Source organism: Mustelus asterias, unplaced genomic scaffold, assembly GCF_964213995.1.
Source record: "Mustelus asterias unplaced genomic scaffold, sMusAst1.hap1.1 HAP1_SCAFFOLD_292, whole genome shotgun sequence".
NCBI lineage: Eukaryota > Metazoa > Chordata > Chondrichthyes > Carcharhiniformes > Triakidae > Mustelus > Mustelus asterias.
In genome coordinates, this window is record NW_027590257.1 from 351,666 (window position 1) to 371,648 (window position 19,983).

Sequence of the window (19,983 nt, forward strand, 5' to 3'; positions counted from 1 at the left end):
GGTGTCCACACCTCTGCCTCTGGTACTGAGATCAGTCAGATCGTTACCCTGGCAACACAGGAAATCGCTCAGCAAAAATAACTGAAAACGGAAATAACAAAACCACCATCACACACCCTGTTGGAGAGAAATCAAAGTAAAGGAGACAAAATGGTTACCCGGCACACAAAATGGACTCTGGGAAAAGACATTAAGAGGCACTGACTTTGGGCACAGACATTACATAAAGAGTTAAAACCTTTAGTGTTTAAATTACAGCAGGAAACAGGTCAGACCTTGAGGCACCTTAAACTCGAGATAAAAGCAGACCCAGAACAATGAGTTTGATGACGAGATCAGCCACTGATGAGGGACATAAATGCATAAATGTATATAACAAGATCAGCCATTGATAGAAGACATAACTGCATATATGTATCTACTCTATGTATAACCATGTGTTAACTGTCGATGTCCGTACCTGTCTACTCAACTTGTAACGATGTGCTAACGGCTAATGTCCACACTGTCTATTATCTAACAATGTATAAAAGATGCTCAACTACCATTGTGTAGTTGAGAAGGTGAGTGCCTGTACTGCGGAGTGCCAGCGCTTCTCCCAAAGCTTTGTCTGAATAAAACTGTTTGTTGAACCTCCAAGTCTGACTCCGAAGTGGTGAATTTCCCACAACACACCCTCAGTTCAGTTCAGAGGAAGATTAACCCAGAACAGTCAACCAGTTCTGTTTAACAATGAAACTGCAATTCCAATATTGCGTGTTTTAAACACCAAAACGTGACACTGTCGGGGCTTGTGAAATTCAGGCACGGTGTTTCACGAGACACAAACTGCTCCAACTTCATGGTACATCTCACAGCCTTACACTGGATAATTGTGCTTGGTGCTCACACACTCCATATCTCACTCAGCATTTCCAACCTCACTTTATCATCTTTTTGTACTTGCTACAGGACCAGAGTAAATGGAACTTCCTCTTACCTTCCTCTCCAGAAAATATATGGAAGCTGTTTGAATGTGAAGGGTTCTCTCGGGCTGGCGCTCTCACAATACTGTGCTGGTTCACCTCTTATAGTTCTTCAGGACACAATCCCTGCTGAATTGCAACTGTGGATATTCACAATTAATCCAGCGCTCCCCCGGAGATCTGATTATGCCAAAAGAGAAAGAGAGTCAAATAGTGCCAGTGTGAATCAAAATGACAATTTAGCCACATGCCGAACATCAAAAGATGCTGAAGGGGAAGCAGGAGTGTTGGAAATGTTTCAATTACAATATTATCATTCGACATATTAACGAAGTTCACAAACTATCTGATCTCATAGACTCCATCCTCCCCGGGTTACACACAGTCTGATGTCACTGACTCCATCCTCCCCGGGTTACACACTGTCTGATCTCACTGACTCCATCCTCCCCGGGTTACACACTGTCTGATCTCACTGACTCCATCCTCCCAGGGTTACACACTGTCTGATCTCACTGACCCCATCCTCCCAGGGTTACACACTGTCTGATCTCACTGACTCCATCCTCCCCGGGTTACACACAGTCTGATCTCACTGACTCCATCCTCCCAGGGTTACACACTGTCTGATCTCACTGACTCCATCCTCCCAGGGTTACACACTGTCTGATCTCACTGACTCCATCCTCCCCGGGTTATACACTGTCTGATCTCACTGACTCCATCCTCCCAGGGTTACACACTGTCTGATCTCACTGACCCCATCCTCCCCGGGTTACACACTGTCTGATCTCACTGACTCCATCCTCCCCGGGTTACACACTGTCTGATCTCACTGACTCCATCCTCCCCGGGTTACACACTGTCTGATCTCACTGACTCCATCCTCCCCGGGTTACACACTGTCTGATCTCACTGACTCCATCCTCCCAGGGTTACACACTGTCTGATCTCACTGACTCCATCCTCCCCGGGTTATACACTGTCTGATCTCACTGACTCCATCCTCCCAGGGTTACACACTGTCTGATCTCACTGACCCCATCCTCCCAGGGTTACACACTGTCTGATCTCACTGACTCCATCCTCCCCGGGTTATACACTGTCTGATCTCACTGACTCCATCCTCCCAGGGTTACACACTGTCTGATCTCACTGACTCCATCCTCCCAGGGTTACACACTGTCTGATCTCACTGACTCCATCCTCCCCGGGTTACACACTGTCTGATGTTTTACTACTTTCCCCATTTTTCTGTCCCGGGTCTGTTCACATTTTGGGTGAAAAGTGGAAATTGGCTATTTGCTCTCCGAGCTGAGGACAGATGTACAGAAACAGCGTGTGTTTGAAAAGTGTAACAGTAACAGGAGGTATACTCAGTGTTATAATGCTGTGCCTATTCAGACTAGAATCACCCAGAAACACTCAGGTTTGATGCTGTCTGTATTCAGACTAGAATCACTCTGATATCCTCTGTAATAATGCTGTCCGTATTCAGACCAGAATCTGCACGGTGGCACAGTGGTTAGCACTGCTGCCTCACAGTGCCAGGAACCAGAGTTCAATTCCCAGCTTGGGTCACTGTCTGTATGTAGTTTGTACAATTCTCCCCATGTCCACGTGGGTTTACTCCGGGCGCTCCGGTTTCTTCCCACAATCCAAAGATGTGCGGGTGAGGTGCATTGGCCATGCTAAATTGAACATAGAACATTACAGCGCAGTCCAGGCCCTTCGGCCCTCGATGTTGCGCCGACCAGTGAAACCAATCTAAAGCCCATCTAACCTACACTATTCCAATGTCATCCATATGTTTATCCAATGACCATTTAAATGCCCTTAATGTTGGCAAGTCCACTACTGTTGCAGGCAGGGCATTCCACGCCCTCACTACTCAGAGTGAAGAACCTACCTCTGACATCTGTCCTATATCTCTCACCCCTCAATTTAAAGCTATGTCCCCTCGTGCTAGCTATCAAGAGCCGAGGAAAAAGGCTCTCACCATCCACCCTGTCTAATCCTCTGATCATCATGTATGCCTCTATTAAGTCACCTCTTAACCTTCTTCTCTCTCAAAAAAAAACAACCTCAAGTCCCTCAGCCTTTCCTCATAAGACCTTCCCACCATACCAGGCAACATCCTGGTAAATCTCCTTTGCACCCTTGCCAATGCTTCCACATCCTTCCTAAAATGCGGCGACCAGAACTGTACGCAATACTCCAAGTGCGGCCGCACCAGAGTTTTGTACAGCTGCAACATGACCTCCTGGCTCCGAAACTCAATCCCTCTCCCAATAAAAGCTAACACTCCGTACGCCTTCTTAACAACCCTATCAACCTGGGTGCCAACTTTCAGGGATCTATGCTAAAGTGCAAAGGGACTTGGGAGTCCTCGTCCAGGATTCTCTAAAGGTAAACTTGCAGGTCGAGTCCGTAATTAAGAAAGCAAATGTAATGTTGTCATTTATCTCAAGAGGCTTGGAATACAAAAGCAGGGATGTACTTCTGAGGCTTTATAAAGCACTGGTTAGGCCCCATTTGGAGTACTGTGAGCAATTTTGGGCCCCACACCTCAGGAAGGACATACTGGCACTGGAGCGGGTCCAGCGGAGATTCACACGGATGATCCCAGGAATGGTAGGCCTGACATACGATGAACGTCTGAGGATCGTGGGATTATATTCATTGGAGTTTAGGAGGTTGAGGGGAGATCTGATAGAAACTTACAAGATAATGAACGGCTTAGATAGGATGGACGTAGGGAAGTTGTTTCCATTAACAGGGGAGACTAGGACGCGGGGGCACAGCCTTAGAATAAAAGGGAGTCACTTTAGAACAGAGATGAGGAGAAATTTCTTCAGCCAGAGAGTGGTGGGTCTGTGGAATTCATTGCCACAGAGGGCTGTGGAGGCCGAGACGTTGAGCGTCTTCAAGACAGAAATTGATAAATTCTTGATTTCTCGAGGAATTAAGGGCTATGGGGAGAGAGCGGGTAAATGGAGTTGAAATCAACCATGATTGAATGGTGGAGTGGACTCGATGGGCCGAATGGCCTTACTTCCGCTCCTATGTCTTATGGTCTTATGCACATGGACACCGAGATCTCTCTGTTCAGCCACACTACCAAGTATCTTGCATTAACCCAGTACTCTGTAATCCAGTTACAATTAAATTTACAATTGCAAAATTACAATTAAATTGCTCCTTAGTGTCAGAGGGACTGGCTTGTATAAATGCATGGGGTTGTGGGGATAGGGTCCGGGTGGGATAGTGGTCAGTGCAGACTCGATGGGCCAAATGGCCTCCTTCTGCACTGTAGGATTCTATAATCACCCAGATCTACTCAGTGTTGATGCTGCGTCGGAAGCTTTTTCCCAGGGTGGAAGAGTCAATTACTCGGGGCTATAGGTTTTAGGGCGAGGGGCAGGGTTTAAAAGAGATGTACGAGGCAAGTTTTTTTTTACATAGGTGGTGGGTGCCTGGAACCCGCTGCTGGGGGAGGTAGTTGAAGCGGATACGACAGTGACTTTCAAGGTGCGTCTTGACAAATACAGGAACAGGATGGGGATAGAGGGATATGGCCCCCGGAAGAGTAGTTTTTTTAGTTCAGGCAGCATGGGCGGTGCAAGCTTGGAGGGCCGAAAGGTGCATATTGCAAGATGCAGAATATCACTGGCATTTCAATCTCTGAGCTTTTCCCTCACATGCCAGCGCCCCACAGTCTCCGTCACCTTGCAGAAATGTCCCCCTCATTTCAGCCAAAGAGCAGAAGGTTTTCCTGTGTCAGCAGCTGCTGCACCCCCTGGGAGGGAGAATAGGGAGAGGGAAAAGGCGGGAGAAGAAGGGAAAGGGAGAGAGGGAGTGAGAGGTGGAGGTGGGAACCAATTGTGGTTTTGAGCGGTTAGAAAAAACAAATTGTGCAAATTGATGGTTTCTGAAATTTATAATTATAATTAAACCGTGACCGGCCGCGCCACGTGACCGCGAGCGGCTCTCACTGAGTGGGCGGGGCCTCACCGCACCCTCATTCCCCATTGGTGCGTTCTGCTGTCCGTCAAATGAACACAGCCAATAGGAAGCCGCTCCAGCAGAATGATTGGCAGCCAGTGCGGGGCGCACTCGGGCAGCTTGTGATGAAGCAGCGACTCGCTGCCACTGGGGACAATCCCAGTCAGCGAGAGTCGGCGCCGCTGAAGCGGAGACTTTTTCTCTCATTTAATTCCTTACCGTGACTCAAAGATTCGGTGTGAAGCCGCTGGGAAAGCCCCGCACACGCAGTGAGAAACGGCGCGGCGCCTGAACTCCGCACTCGAGACGGCGGCGGGCGGCTGATTGTCCCGCTCGCCGATTGGCCAGATCCAGGTCACGTGCTGTGCGTCGGCAGTGACGTCAGGACGCCCCCTCCAGCCGCGCGCGGAAACCGTTTAACGGCCGCTTCCAGCCACGTCACTGAGTGGGCGGCACCTCATTGCGTCATCATTCAGATTTACATACAGCATGGAAACAGGCCCTTCAGCCCAACTTGTCCAGGCTGCCCCTGTTTTTAAACCCCTAAACTCGTCCCAATTGCCCACATTTGGCCCATATCCCTCTAGACCCATCTAACTAAATGCTTTTTAAAAGACAAAATTGTTCCCACCTCTACTACTCCCTCTGGCAGCTCGTTCCAGACACTCACCACCCTCTGTGTGAAATAATTGCCCCTCTCACCTTCAACCTCTGCCCTCTAAGGTTTAGACTCCCCGACCTTTGGGAAAAGACATGAACTATCCAGCTGATCTGTGCCCTCATTATTTTATAGACTCGCTGTGGATTCGCTGCCATTGGAGACAATCCCAGCCAGCAAGAGGCAGCAATGAACCTCATAATTGACCCGAGCCCTCATAATTGACAAGGGACACATCAAATCGAGGGGAGGCGGGAGAGCAAATTGCTCAGGGAGGGAGCAAACAGAGTGAGCAAATTGTTCAGGGAAGGAGGAGAGAGAGAGAGCAAGTGGTTCAAGGAGGAGGGAGAGGAAGAGAAAGGAGAGAGGGAGGGCGCAACTGGTTCAGGGAAGGAGGAGGGAGATATAGAGGGAGAGAGAGGAAGAGATAGAATGAGAATTCAGGGAAGTGGAGAGACATATACTCAGGATGGGGCGGCACGGTAGCACAGTGGTTAGCACTGCTGCTTCGCAGCTCCAGGGACCTGGGTTTGATTCCCGGCTTGGGTCACTGTCTGTGTGGAGTTTGCACATTCTCCTCATGTCTGTGTGGGTTTCCTCCGGGTGCTCCGGTTTCCTCCCACAGTCCAAAGATGTGCGGGTTAGGTTGATTGGCCATGCTAAAATTGACCCTTAGTGTCCTGAGATGCGTAGGTTAGAGGGATTAGCGGGTAAATGTGTAGGGATATGGGAGTAAGGCCTGGGTAGGAGTAAGGCCTGGGTGGGATTGTGGTCGGTGCAGACTTGATGGGCCGAATGGCCTGTTTCTGCACTGTAGGGTTTCTATGATTGATGATCTGTTTTCAGACTAGAATCTCCCAGATATACTCAGTATTAATGCTGTTTATTCAGACAAGAATCTCCCAGATATTCTCAGTGTTATAATGCTGTTTATTCAGACTAGAATCTCCCAGATATACTCAGTATTAATGCTGTTTATTCAGACTAGAATCTCCCAGATATTCTCAGTGTTATAATGCTGTTTATTCAGACTAGAATCTCCCAGATATACTCAGTATTAATGCTGTTTATTCAGACTAGAATCTCCCAGATATTCTCAGTATTAATGCTGTTTATTCAGACTAGAATCTCCCAGATATTCTTAGTGTTATAATGCTGTTTATTCAGACTAGAATCTCCCAGATATACTCAGTATTAATGCTGTTTATTCAGACTAGAATCTCCCAGATATTCTCAGTATTGATGCTGTTTATTCAGACTAGAATCTCCCAGATATTCTCAGTATTGATGCTGTTTATTCAGACTAGAATCTCCCAGATATTCTCAGTATTGATGCTGTTTATTCAGACTAGAATCTCCCAGATATTCTCAGTATTAATGCTGTTTATTCAGACTAGAATCTCCCAGATATTCTCAGTATTAATGCTGTTTATTCAGACAAGAATCTCCCAGATATTCTCAGTGTTATAATGCTGTGTATTCAGACAAGAATCTCCCAGATATACTCAGTATTAATGCTGTGTGTATTCAGACTAGAATCTCCCAGATATTCTTAGTGTTATAATGCTGTTTATTCAGACTAGAATCTCCCAGATATACTCAGTATTAATGCTGTTTATTCAGACTAAAATCTCCCAGATATTCTCAGTGTTATAATGCTGTTTATTCAGACTAGAATCTCCCAAATATTCTCAGTGTTATAATGCTGTTTATTCAGACTAGAATCTCCCAGATATTCTCAGTATTAATGCTGTTTATTCAGACTAGAATCTCCCAGATATTCTCAGTATTGATGCTGTTTATTCAGACTAGAATCTCCCAGATATTCTCAGTATTAATGCTGTTTATTCAGACTAGAATCTCCCAGATATTCTCAGTATTGATGCTGTTTATTCAGACTAGAATCTCCCAGATATTCTCAGTATTAATGCTGTTTATTCAGACTAGAATCTCCCAGATATTCTCAGTATTGATGCTGTTTATTCAGACTAGAATCTCCCAGATATTCTCAGTGTTATAACATAGAACATAGAACATTACAGCGCAGAACAGGCCCTTCGGCCCACGATGTTGCACCGACCAGTTAAAAAAAAACTGTGACCCTCCAACCTAAACCAATTTCTTTTCGTCCATGAACCTATCTACGGATCTCTTAAACGCCCCCAAACTAGGCGCATTTACAACTGATGCTGGCAGGGCATTCCAATCCCTCACCACCCTCTGGGTAAAGAACCTACCCCTGACATCGGTTCTATAACTACCCCCCCTCAATTTAAAGCCATGCCCCCTCGTGCTGGATTTCTCCATCAGAGGAAAAAGGCTATCACTATCCACCCTATCTAAACCTCTAATCATCTTATATGTTTCAATAAGATCCCCTCTTAGCCGCCGCCTTTCCAGCGAAAACAATCCCAAATCCCTCAGCCTCTCCTCATAGGATCTCCCCTCCATACCAGGCAACATCCTGGTAAACCTCCTCTGCACCCTCTCCAAAGCCTCCACATCCTTCCTGTAATGTGGGGACCAGAACTGCACACAGTACTCCAAGTGCGGCCGCACCAGAGTTGTGTACAGTTGCAACATAACGCTACGACTCCTAAATTCAATCCCCCTACCAATAAACGCCAAGACACCATATGCCTTCTTAACAACCTTATCTACTTGATTCCCAACTTTCAGGGATCTATGCACACATACACCTAGATCCCTCTGCTCCTCCACACTATTCAAAGTCCTCCCGTTAGCCCTATACTCAACACAACTGTTATTCCTACCAAAGTGAATTACCTCACACTTCTCCGCATTAAACTCCATCCGCCACCTCTCGGCCCAACTTTGCAACCTGTCTAAGTCTTCCTGCAGACTACGACACCCTTCCTCACTGTCTACCACACCACCGACTTTGGTGTCATCAGCAAATTTGCTAATCCACCCAACTATACCCTCATCCAGATCATTAATAAATATTACAAACAGCAGTGGCCCCAAAACAGATCCCTGAGGTACACCACTTGTAACCGCACTCCATGATGAATATTTACTATCAACCACCACCCTCTGTTTCCTATCCGCTAGCCAATTCCTGATCCAATTTCCTAGATCACCCCCAATCCCATACATCTGCATTTTCTGCAGAAGCCTACCATGGTGAACCTTATCAAACGCCTTACTAAAATCCATATATACCACGTCCACTGCCTTGCCCCCATCCACCTCCTTGGTCACTTTCTCAAAAAACTCAATAAGGTTAGTAAGGCACGACCTACCTGCCACAAAACCATGCTGACTATCACCTATCAATTCATTACTCTCCAAATAACTATAAATCCTATCCCTTATAATTTTTTCCAACATCTTGCCGACAACAGAAGTGAGACTCACCGGTCTATAATTCCCGGGGAAGTCTCTGTTCCCCTTCTTAAACAATGGGACAACATTCGCTAACCTCCAATCTTCTGGTACTATACCAGAGGCCAACGACGACCTGAAGATCAGAGCCAGAGGCGCTGCAATCACTTCTCTTGCCTCCCAGAGAATCCTTGGATAAATCCCATCCGGACCAGGGGATTTATCTATTTTCAGACCCTCCAGAATATCCTGCACATCCTCCTTATCAACTGTAATACTGTCTATTCTACTCCCTTGCAACCCAGTGTCCTCCTCAGCTATATTCATGTCCCCTTGCGTGAACACCGAAGAGAAATATTGGTTCAATGCTTCACCAATCTCCTCCGGTTCCACACATAACTTCCCTCTGCCATCTATAACTGGCCCTAAACTTGCCCTAACCAACCTTCTGTTCTTGACATACCCATAGAACGCCTTAGGATTCTCTTTAACCCTATCCGCCAAAGTCTTCTCATGTCCCCTTTTAGCCCTTCTAAGCTCGCTCTTCAACTCCCTCTTAGCCAATCTAAAGCTTTCTAGTGCACTACCCGAGTGCTCACGTCTCATCCGAACATAAGCCTCCTTTTTCTTTTTAACCAACAAAGAAACTTTTTTGGTGCACCACGGTTCCCTAGCCCTACCAATTCCTCCTTGCCTGACAGGGACATACCTATCACAGACTCGCAGTAGCTGCTCCTTGAAAAAACTCCACATGTCGGACGTTCCCAGTCCCTGTAATCTCCTAGTCCAACCTATGTTTCCTAATTCTCTCCTAATAGCCTCATAATTACCCTTCCCCCAGCTAAAACCACTGGCCCGAGGTTCATGCCTATCCCTTTCCATCACTAAGGTGAACGTAACCGAATTGTGGTCACTATCACCAAAATGCACACCAACTTCCAAGTCTAGCACCTGGTCTGGCTCATTTCCCAGCACCAGATCCAATATAGCCTCACCTCTAGTTGGCCTGTCTACATACTGAGTCAAAAAAAACCTTCCTGCACGCTTTGAACAAAAACTGACCCCTCTAACGAGCTAGAGCTAGAGCTATAACATTCAGACTAGAATCTCCCAGATATTCTCAGTATTGATGCTGTTTATTCAGACTAGAATCTCCCAGATATTCTCAGTGTTAATGCTGTTTATTCAGACTAGAATCTCCCAGATATACTCAGTATTGATGCTGTTTATTCAGACTAGAATCTCCCAGTTATACTCAGTATTGATGGTCTGTATTCAGACCATCAATACTGAGTATATACTGGAATCACCCAGATTTTCAGTGCTGAGGCTGTTTCTTTTCAAACACTTTCTCACCGTTATTTGGTCACCATTTCCTCTCGCGCATGCTCAGACGGCATGCTGATGCATGCGTGTTGAGTGGTCCCGCGCCCTGTTTCCAGTTTGATTCAGTACATGCGCATTGCCGGTCATGACTGTCCCTGCGCAGGCGAGAAGCCCAAGGGAGGAATTACGCTGCCCCCCTCCTCGTATCCATGGAGCCAGATGTCAATCAGCTGTCCCTCGCCAATAGAGAGCTCAGCCTCATTATGGTCACTGATTGATAGAAAGAAACCCAGTAAGTTTGATGTATTACTGTCGCATGTATGAGCACACAGTGAAAAGTATTGTTTCTTGCGCAAGGTACAGACAAAGCATACCATTCATAGAGAAGGAAACGAGAGAGTTCAGAATGTGATGTGACAGTCATAGCTAATTTAGAGAAAGGAGAAGAGATGGAATAGTAGAGGGACAGAGAGAGAGAGCGTAAATGGTTCAACAACAGAGAGCAACTGGTTCAGGGAGGTGAGGGAGAACAAAATGGTTCAGGGAGGGAGAGAGAGAGAGAGAGAGAGAGCAAATGCTTCAGGTAGGGAGGAGAAAGAGCAAATGAAAATTCATCCAAGATGGTGCGACAGACTCCTTGCGAGCTGTGCGCAGCCTGCACTCTAATTCTACCTCTCACTCTATGGTTCTAAAACTCTATTCGAACTCTTTTAAACTCTCCAGACTTTTGAATGAACCGACATCACATTAAGTTGATTTTTCTCTGCACCCTAACTCTGGCTATAACACCCAACTCTCTACTTTCCTTCTGTGTGTATGGTATGCTTTGTCAGTATAGCACGCAAGAAATAATACTTCTCACTGTATACTAATACATGTGACAATAATAAATCAAATGGCTCAGGGAGGGAGGAGAGGGGGCAAATCGGGTGGCACAGTGGTTAACACGACTGCCTCACTGCGCCAGGGACCCGGGTTCGATTCCTGGCTTGGGTGACTGTCCGTGAGGGGTCCACACTTTCTCCCATGTCTGTGTGGGTTTAATCGGGATGCTCCAGTTTCCTACCCTGGGCCGAAAGACATGATTGTCCAGTGCATTGGCCATGCTAAATTCTCCCTCAGTGTAGCCGCACAGGCACTGGAGCGTGGCAACTCAGGGATTCTCACAGTAACTTCATTGCAGTGTTAATGTAAGCCTACTTGTGACACTAATAAATCAACTTTAAACAGACGTGGGCCATTCAGAAGTGTTCTGGAATTCAACATGATCACAGCATTACGATCCCACTTGATATTAACATCTGATAAGTCACGTCCAAAGATGGAACACGGCTTCACATATTTGAATAACATTTTGGCGAATTGTCAAGAGCTGGAGGCCAAGGTCTCCGCTCGTCTGAATAGCTGGACAGGACTGCTCTGAGTGCTATCTTACAGGGCGCGGGTTCTCGTCATAAACCAGCTGATTGCCTCCATGCTGTGGTACCGGCTGGTCACTTCGACCCCTCCCCACCTTTGTCATAAACATCCAGAGAACACTCGTAGAGTTCTTCTGGGAGAAAAGACCGCACTGGGTCACTGCTGTGGTTCGGAGTCTCCTGCTGAGGGAGGGCGATCAGGCACTGGTGACCTTCCACCTTCAGACCCTGCAGGGATACCTCCTCGTTGAATCCCCTCCTCAATGGTGTGCCCTGGTGATGCATTTCTTTCGCCAGGTGTGAAATTACTCTCCCTCCTTCTGAAAGTCTGGGTCATGGTCACCTCGAGGTACATCTCTCCCCTGTCTGGAGTAGCAGCTGTCGTTCGGAAGCCGCTGCTGTGGAATCTGCTCCTCCACCAATACCATTTCAGTTGGCTGGCAGAGAGGAAGACTGACTGCTGTGTGACAGGGTCAGGGACGTGCTGGTGGTGGAGTGGACTGGATGACACCCCACGAGCTTGCTGAGTATGTGGTGGAGGACTTTCAGCTCATGGCCAATGGAATCTATGATCTGAGAACGGTCGTGCTCGGACACAACGTCACACGTGGTCTCGAGTAGGCACAACTGCGTGATGGGATCCCGTCTAAACGTACCTGCTCGGGCAGAACTTCACATTGACCCGAAACCCAGACCTCACTTCCTGGATCTGGCACCCCATAGTTTGAGCTGCCTTGCAGAAATGCCCTCCATGCCTTTTGCCTCAGCACAAAGGGTTTCCTGTCTGGGCTGCTGCTGCACACCTTCCACTCCTGTATCCTCACCCATCACCTGCACACGCCTTGGTTCGCCTTGTTGCTGTCTGGGGGCGGAGGTTCCCACTGGAGGTCCCCCTCTGAAGGGATCCTCTTCCAATACATTGGGGACCTGGGGTGGAAGCTGGTGCACGCAGCGATACCACGCAACCGTAAATTGTACCGATTCACTGGCTCACAAGAAACCTGCCCTTCTTGGGATCTTGTGGAGTCCGTGGGCCACGTCTACATTCAATGTCTTCGGCTGCACTCCCTTTTGGTTCCCCAAATAACTTTCATTGATGTTCTGTTTGCACTTCAGTCCCACGCTCCTGATCTACGGGCACCTGGTATGGAGGGGTAGGGGTGAGGAAGGCAGAGGACCTCCCTGTGAACCTGCTCCTGGGCCTGGCTAGATTGGCCATAATTAGGCCCAGGCAGATGGCAACAAAAATGATCGTCCCACACGACTGTCTTCCCCTCGACTGGAGCTACATACGTGGCAGGGTGTCCCTGGAGAGGGAGCATGCTTAGTCCACAAGCACCATTGAGGCCCGGCAGGGGCTGGCGTCCATTATCGATCCCTTTAATCACGTGCTGATCTGATATTTTAAGTTTCCTTTACACTTTGCTTTATTTTGCAGAGGACAGTTCCTGACTTAAGGGGCCACTGCTTTAATTTTGTCCCTCAGTTTATCAGATTTAATGTATTTGGTTTGCCAATAGGATGAGTTCACCTGTGCGCTTGTTGGAAGGAAATTGGGAGCACAAGCAATTCACACCAATGGTTTCTGTCCCTGGCTGTTACTCAGGGCCACCCAACTGATTTTACACTTTGATCTTCAAGAACTAAGGGTCATCTCTCACGACACTACTAATGCCCTCTCTGATATACACAAATTGCCCCACCACTGGCTCCCTGTTTTTTATCGTTGCTGCTTCCTCACTTCCCATCTCAATTTCTATCTTCCCTGTGTCTGTATCAGTGTGTCTCTCTCCAGCTCACTGTTTTTCCTCTTCTCCCTGACCCCCGTCTGTCTCAGTGTCGGTTCGCCCTGGACTTTCTCTCCTTTCTGATTAACATATCTCATCGCCTCTGTCTATCTCCAGAATCTGCCTCACACGGACTGATCCCCTCGCCTGGCCCCCCACCCAGCTGCTTTCTCTCCACCGGTTGGTGTCCACACCTCTGCCTCTGGTACTGAGATCAGTCAGATCGTTACCCTGGCAACACAGGAAATCGCTCAGCAAAAATAACTGAAAACGGAAATAACAAAACCACCATCACACACCCTGTTGGAGAGAAATCAAAGTAAAGGAGACAAAATGGTTACCCGGCACACAAAATGGACTCTGGGAAAAGACATTAAGAGGCACTGACTTTGGGCACAGACATTACATAAAGAGTTAAAACCTTTAGTGTTTAAATTACTGCAGGAAACAGGTCAGACCTTGAGGCACCTTAAACTCGAGATAAAAGCAGACCCAGAACAATGAGTTTGATGACGAGATCAGCCACTGATGAGGGACATAAATGTATAAATGTATATAACAAGATCAGCCATTGATAGAAGACATAACTGCAGATATGTATCTACTCTATGTATAACCATGTGTTAACTGTCGATGTCCGTACCTGTCTACTCAACTTGTAACGATGTGCTAACGGCTAATGTCCACACTGTCTATTATCTAACAATGTATAAAAGATGCTCAACTACCATTGTATAGTTGAGAAGGTGAGTGCCTGTACTGCGGAGTGCCAGCGCTTCTCCCAAAGCTTTGTCTGAATAAAACTGTTTGTTGAACCTCCAAGTCTGACTCCGAAGTGGTGAATTTCCCACAACACACCCTCAGTTCAGTTCAGAGGAAGATTAACCCAGAACAGTCAACCAGTTCTGTTTAACAATGAAACTGCAATTCCAATATTGCGTGTTTTAAACACCAAAACGTGACACTGTCGGGGGCTTGTGAAATTCAGGCGCGGTGTTTCACGAGACACAAACTGCTCCAACTTCATGGTACATCACACAGCCTTACACTGGATAATTGTGCTTGGTGCTCACACACTCCATATCTCACTCAGCATTTCCAACCTCACCTTAACATCTTTTTGTACTTGCAACAGGACCAGAGTAAATGGAACTCCCTCTTACCTTCCTCTCCAGAAAATATATGGAAGCTGTTTGAATGTGAAGGGTTCTCTCTGGCTGGCGCTCTCACAATACTGTGCTGGTTCACCTCTTATAGTTCTTCAGGGCACAATCCCTGCTGAATTGCAACTGTGGATATTCACAATTAATCCAGCGATCTCCCGGAGATCTGATTCTGCCAAGAGAGAAAGAGAGTCAAATAATGCCAGTGTGAATCAAAATGACAATTTAGCCACATACCCGACATCAAAAGATGCTGAAGGGGAAGCAGGAGTGTTGGAAATGTTTCAATTACGATATTATCATTCGAAATATGAACAAAGTTCATAAACTATCTGATCTCACTAACTCCATCCTCCCCGGGTTACACACTGTCTGATCTCACTGACTCCATCCTCCCCGGGTTACACACTGTCTGATCTCACTGACTCCATCCCCCTCGTGTTACACACGATCTGATCTCACTGACTCCATCCTCCCCGGGTTACACACTGTCTGATCTCACTGACTCCATCCTCCCCGGGTTACACACGATCTGATCTCACTGACTCCATCCTCCCCGGGTTACACACTGCCTGATCTCACTGACTCCATCCTCCCCGGGTTACACACTGTCTGATCTCACTGACTCCATCCTCCCCGGGTTACACACGATCTGATCTCACTGACTCCATCCTCCCCGGGTTACACACTGCCTGATCTCACTGACTCCATCCTCCCCGGGTTACACACTGCCTGATCTCACTGACTCCATCCTCCCCGGGTTACACACTGCCTGATCTCACTGACTCCATCCTCCCCGGGTTACACACTGTCTGATCTCACTGACTCCATCCTCCCCGGGTTACACACTGTCTGATCTCACTGACTCCATCCTCCCCGGGTTACACACTGTCTGATCTCACTGACTCCATCCTCCCCGGGTTACACACTGTCTGATCTCACTGACTCCATCCTCCCCGGGTTACACACTGTCTGATCTCACTGACTCCATCCTCCCCGGGTTACACACTGTCTGATCTCACTGACTCCATCCTCCCCGGGTTACACACTGTCTGATCTGTCTGACTGCATCAAAGAAAATTACAGCACAGGAACAGGCCCTTAGGTCCTCTTAGCCTGACCATGCTGCCTGACTTAACTAAAATCCCCAACCCTTCCAGGGACCCTATCCCTCTATTCCCATCCTATTTACGTATTTGTCCAAATGCCCCTTGAAACTCACTATCGTATCTGCTTCGACTACCTCCCCCGGCAGTGAGTTCCAGACACCCACCACCCTCCGTGTAAAAATACTTGCCTCGTACATCTCCTTTAAGTCTTGCCCTTCGCACCTTAAACCTGTGCTCCCTAATAATTGACTCTTCCACCCTGGGAAGCAGCTTCTGACTATCCACTCTGTCCATGCCCCTCATAATCTTGTAGACTTCTGTCAGGTCGCCCCTCAACCTCCGTCGTTCCAGTGAGGACAAACCAAGTTTCTCCAAACTCTCTTCATAGCTAATGCCCTCCATACCAGGAACATCCTTTCTGTACCCTCTCCAAAGCCTCCAGATCCTTCTGGTAGTGTGACGACCAGTATTGAACACTATGTTCCCAGCGCAGCCTAACTAAGGTTCTATAAAGCTGCAACATGTCTTGCCAATTTTTAAACTCAATGCCCCAACCGATGAAGGCAAGCGTGCCGTATGCCTTCTTGACTACCTTCTCCACCTGCGTTGCCACTTTCAGTGAACTGTGTACCTGTCCACCCAGATCCCTCTGCCAATCAATAATCTTAAGGGTTCTGTCATTTACTGTATATTTTCTATCTGTATTAGACCTTCCAAAATGCATTACCTCACATATGTCTGGATTAAACTCTATCTGCCATCTCTCCGCCCAAGTCTCCAACTGATCTATATCCTGCTGTATCCTCTGATGGTCATCATCGCTATCCGCAAATCCACCAACTTTTCTGTCGTCCACGAACTTACTAATCAATCTAGTTACATTTTCCTCCAAATCATTTATATATATATGTTACGAACAGCAAAGGTTCAAGCACTGATCCATGAGGAACGTCATTTGTCACAGGCCTCCATTCAGAAACACACCCTTCCACTGCTACCCTCTGTCTTCTTTGACTGAGCCAGTTCTGTATCCACCTTGCCAGCTCACCCCTGATCCCATGCGACTTCACCTCCACCAGTCTGCCATGATGGACCTTGTCAAACGCCTTACTGAAGTCTATATAAACAACATCCACTGCCCTACCCTCAATCATCTTCGTCACTTCCTCAAAAAACTCGATGAAGTTAGTGAGACATGACCTCCCCTTCACAAAACCATGTTGCCTCTCGCTAATCGGTCCATCCTGCCTGGGGTACACACTGTCTGATCTCACTGACTCCATCCTCCCCGGGTTACACACCGTCTGATCTCACTGACTCCATCCTCCCCGGGTTACACACTGTCTGATCTCACTGACTCCATCCTCCCCGGGTTACACACTGTCTGATCTCACTGACTCCATCCTCCCCTGATTACACACTGTCTGTGTGGAGTTTGCACGTTCTCCTCGTGTCTGCGTGCGTTTCCTCCAGGTGCTCCGGTTTCCTCCCACAGTCCAAAGATGTGTGGGTTAGGTTGATTGGCCAGGTTAAAAATTGCCCCTTAGAATCCTAAAATGCGTAGGTTAGAGGGATTAGCGGGTAAATATGTGGGGGGAGGGCCTGGGTGGGATTGTGGTCGGTGCAGACACGATGGGCCGAATGGCCTCCTTCTGCACTGGAGGGATTGTATGATACTATGATTCTATAGAGTTTGGGATTTGGGGCTGCTGTGGCAATACACGTGTTGCACTGTGAATGTGCACGTATCCTCGTATTCAATCAACCTCTGTCAGTTTCCTTGCATTTGTTGATTTACAGCCGCACAAAACAATTTAGTTTCATGTGCTGCAAATGCTCATACAGGGCCCAGACTGAAATAATGAAGAGAGATCTGGTGCTGTGTTTACTCAGACAAGCGCTTGATTGCAGTAATTTAGATGCTGCAGCAGTGTTTACACAGACACGGCCTGGATTGTAATAACAGATCTTTCTGTGAAACATTGAATCATCCAATTGCTGCAGTGCAGGAGGAGGCCATTTGGTCCATCCAGTCTGTACCGCCCACAATCCCACCCAGACCCTATCCCCGTGTTGACCCTGCTAATCCCCCTGACACTGAGCAGCAACTGAGCCTGGCCAGTGCCCCCTGTGCTGCTGATGTTTGGAGAGTGTGAGGAAAGGGCCGCAGACACGGGGAGAATGTGCAGACTCCACACAGACAGTGAGCCAAGGCCGGGAATTGAAGCCGGCTCCCTGGCGCTGTGAGACCGCAGCACCAACCACTGAGCCACCGCGCCGCCCACAATGTAACTGACCGTCCCCGCTCTGTTAATATGATACAAAGACGGGCTGTATTTACACAGGAAACCGCCATTTTAATCCTCAAGCTGAATGTTGTTGGAGTTGAAACTTTTTCTGGGCCGTTAATTCCTCCCCGTGATTCACAAACCCGGAAATACCCGGATACGCAGCGAACAAACCGCAGTGCGCCTGCGCACAATAGGAAGCGGGCCGCACCCTCCCGCAGTGAAGTTGGCGCAGGCGCACCCGGGGCGGCGGCAGCTGCTTTCCGGCGATTGGTCAGCTCCCGGTCACGTGCTGTGAGCGGGGCAGTGACTTCAGACCCCCCTCTCCAGCCGCGCGCAGAAACCGTTAACGGCCGCGCCACGTGACCGCGAGCCGCTCTCACTGAGTGGGCGGGACCTCACCGCACCCTCATTCCCCATTGGTGCGTTCTGCTGTCCGTCAAATGAACACAGCCAATAGGAAGCCGCTCCAGCAGAATGATTGGCAGCCAGTGCGGGGCGCACTCGGGCAGCTTGTGATGAAGCAGCGACTCGCTGCCACTGGGGACAATCCCAGTCAGCGAGAGTCGGCGCCGCTGAAGCGGAGACTTTTTCTCTCATTTAATTCCTTACCGTTCCTCAAAGATTCGGTGTGAGCGCCGCTGGGAAAGCCCCGCACACGCAGTGAGAAACGGCGCGGCGCCTGAACTCCGCACTCGAGACGGCGGCGGCTGATTGTCCGCTCGCCGATTGGCCAGATCCAGGTCACGTGCTGTGCGTCGGCAGTGACGTCAGAACGCCCCCTCCAGCCGCGCGCGGAAACCGTTTAACGGCCGCTTCCAGCCACGTCACTGAGTGGGCGGCACCTCATTGCGTCATCATTCAGATTTACATACAGCATGGAAACAGGCCCTTCAGCCCAACTTGTCCAGGCTGCCCCTGTTTTTAAACCCCTGAACTCGTCCCAATTGCCCACATTTGACCCATATCCCTCTAGACCCATCTAACTAAATGCTTTTTAAAAGACAACATTGTCCCCACCTCTACTACTCCCTCTGACAGCTCGTTCCAGACACTCACCACCCTCTGTGTGAAATAATTGCCCCTCTCACCTTCAACCTCTGCCCTCTAAGGTTTAGACTCCCCGACCTTTGGGAAAAGACATGAACTATCCAGCTGATCTGTGCCCTCATTATTTTATAGACTCGCTGTGGATTCGCTGCCATTGGAGACAATCCCAGCCAGCAAGAGGCAGCAATGAACCTCATAATTGACCCGAGCCCTCATAATTGACAAGGGACACATCAAATCGAGGGGAGGCGGGAGAGCAAATTGCTCAGGGAGGGAGCAAACAGAGTGAGCAAATTGTTCAGGGAAGGAGGAGAGAGAGAGAGAGAGCAAGTGGTTCAAGGAGGAGGGAGAGGAAGAGAAAGGAGAGAGAGGGAGGACGCAACTGGTTCAGGGAAGGAGGAGGGAGATATAGAGGGAGAGAGAGGAAGAGATAGAATGAGAATTCAGGGAAGTGGAGAGACATATACTCAGGATGGGGTGGCACGGTAGCACAGTGGTTAGCACTGCTGCTTCACAGCTCCAGGGAACTGGGTTCGATTCCCGGCTTGGGTCACTGTCTGTGTGGAGTTTGCACATTCTCCTCATGTCTGTGTGGGTTTCCTCCGGGTGCTCCGGTTTCCTCCCACAGTCCAAAGATGTGCGAGTTAGGTTGATTGGCCATGCTAAAATTGACCCTTAGTGTCCTGAGATGCGTAGGTTAGAGGGATTAGCGGGTAAATGTGTAGGGATATGGGAGTAAGGCCTGGGTAGGAGTAAGGCCTGGGTGGGATTGTGGTCGGTGCAGACCTGATGGGCCGAATGGCCTGTTTCTGCACTGTAGGGTTTCTATGATTGATGATCTGTTTTCAGACTAGAATCTCCCAGAT

General features: G+C 48.3%; 1 protein-coding gene across 3 annotated transcripts in view; it reads right to left on the bottom strand.

Moving 5' to 3' along the window:
• The window catches only part of LOC144486166 (NACHT, LRR and PYD domains-containing protein 3-like), a 152,687-nt gene that overhangs the window by 110,687 nt on the left and 22,017 nt on the right, over positions 1-19,983 (bottom strand). For all 3 annotated transcript variants that reach the window (XM_078204241.1, XM_078204240.1, XM_078204238.1), the window contains exons 4-5: positions 14,671-14,842; positions 980-1,145 (exon numbers count right to left, since the gene is read on the bottom strand). The gene's annotated coding sequence lies outside the window, so the exon portion shown is untranslated. The remainder of the gene's footprint in view (positions 1-979; positions 1,146-14,670; positions 14,843-19,983) is intronic.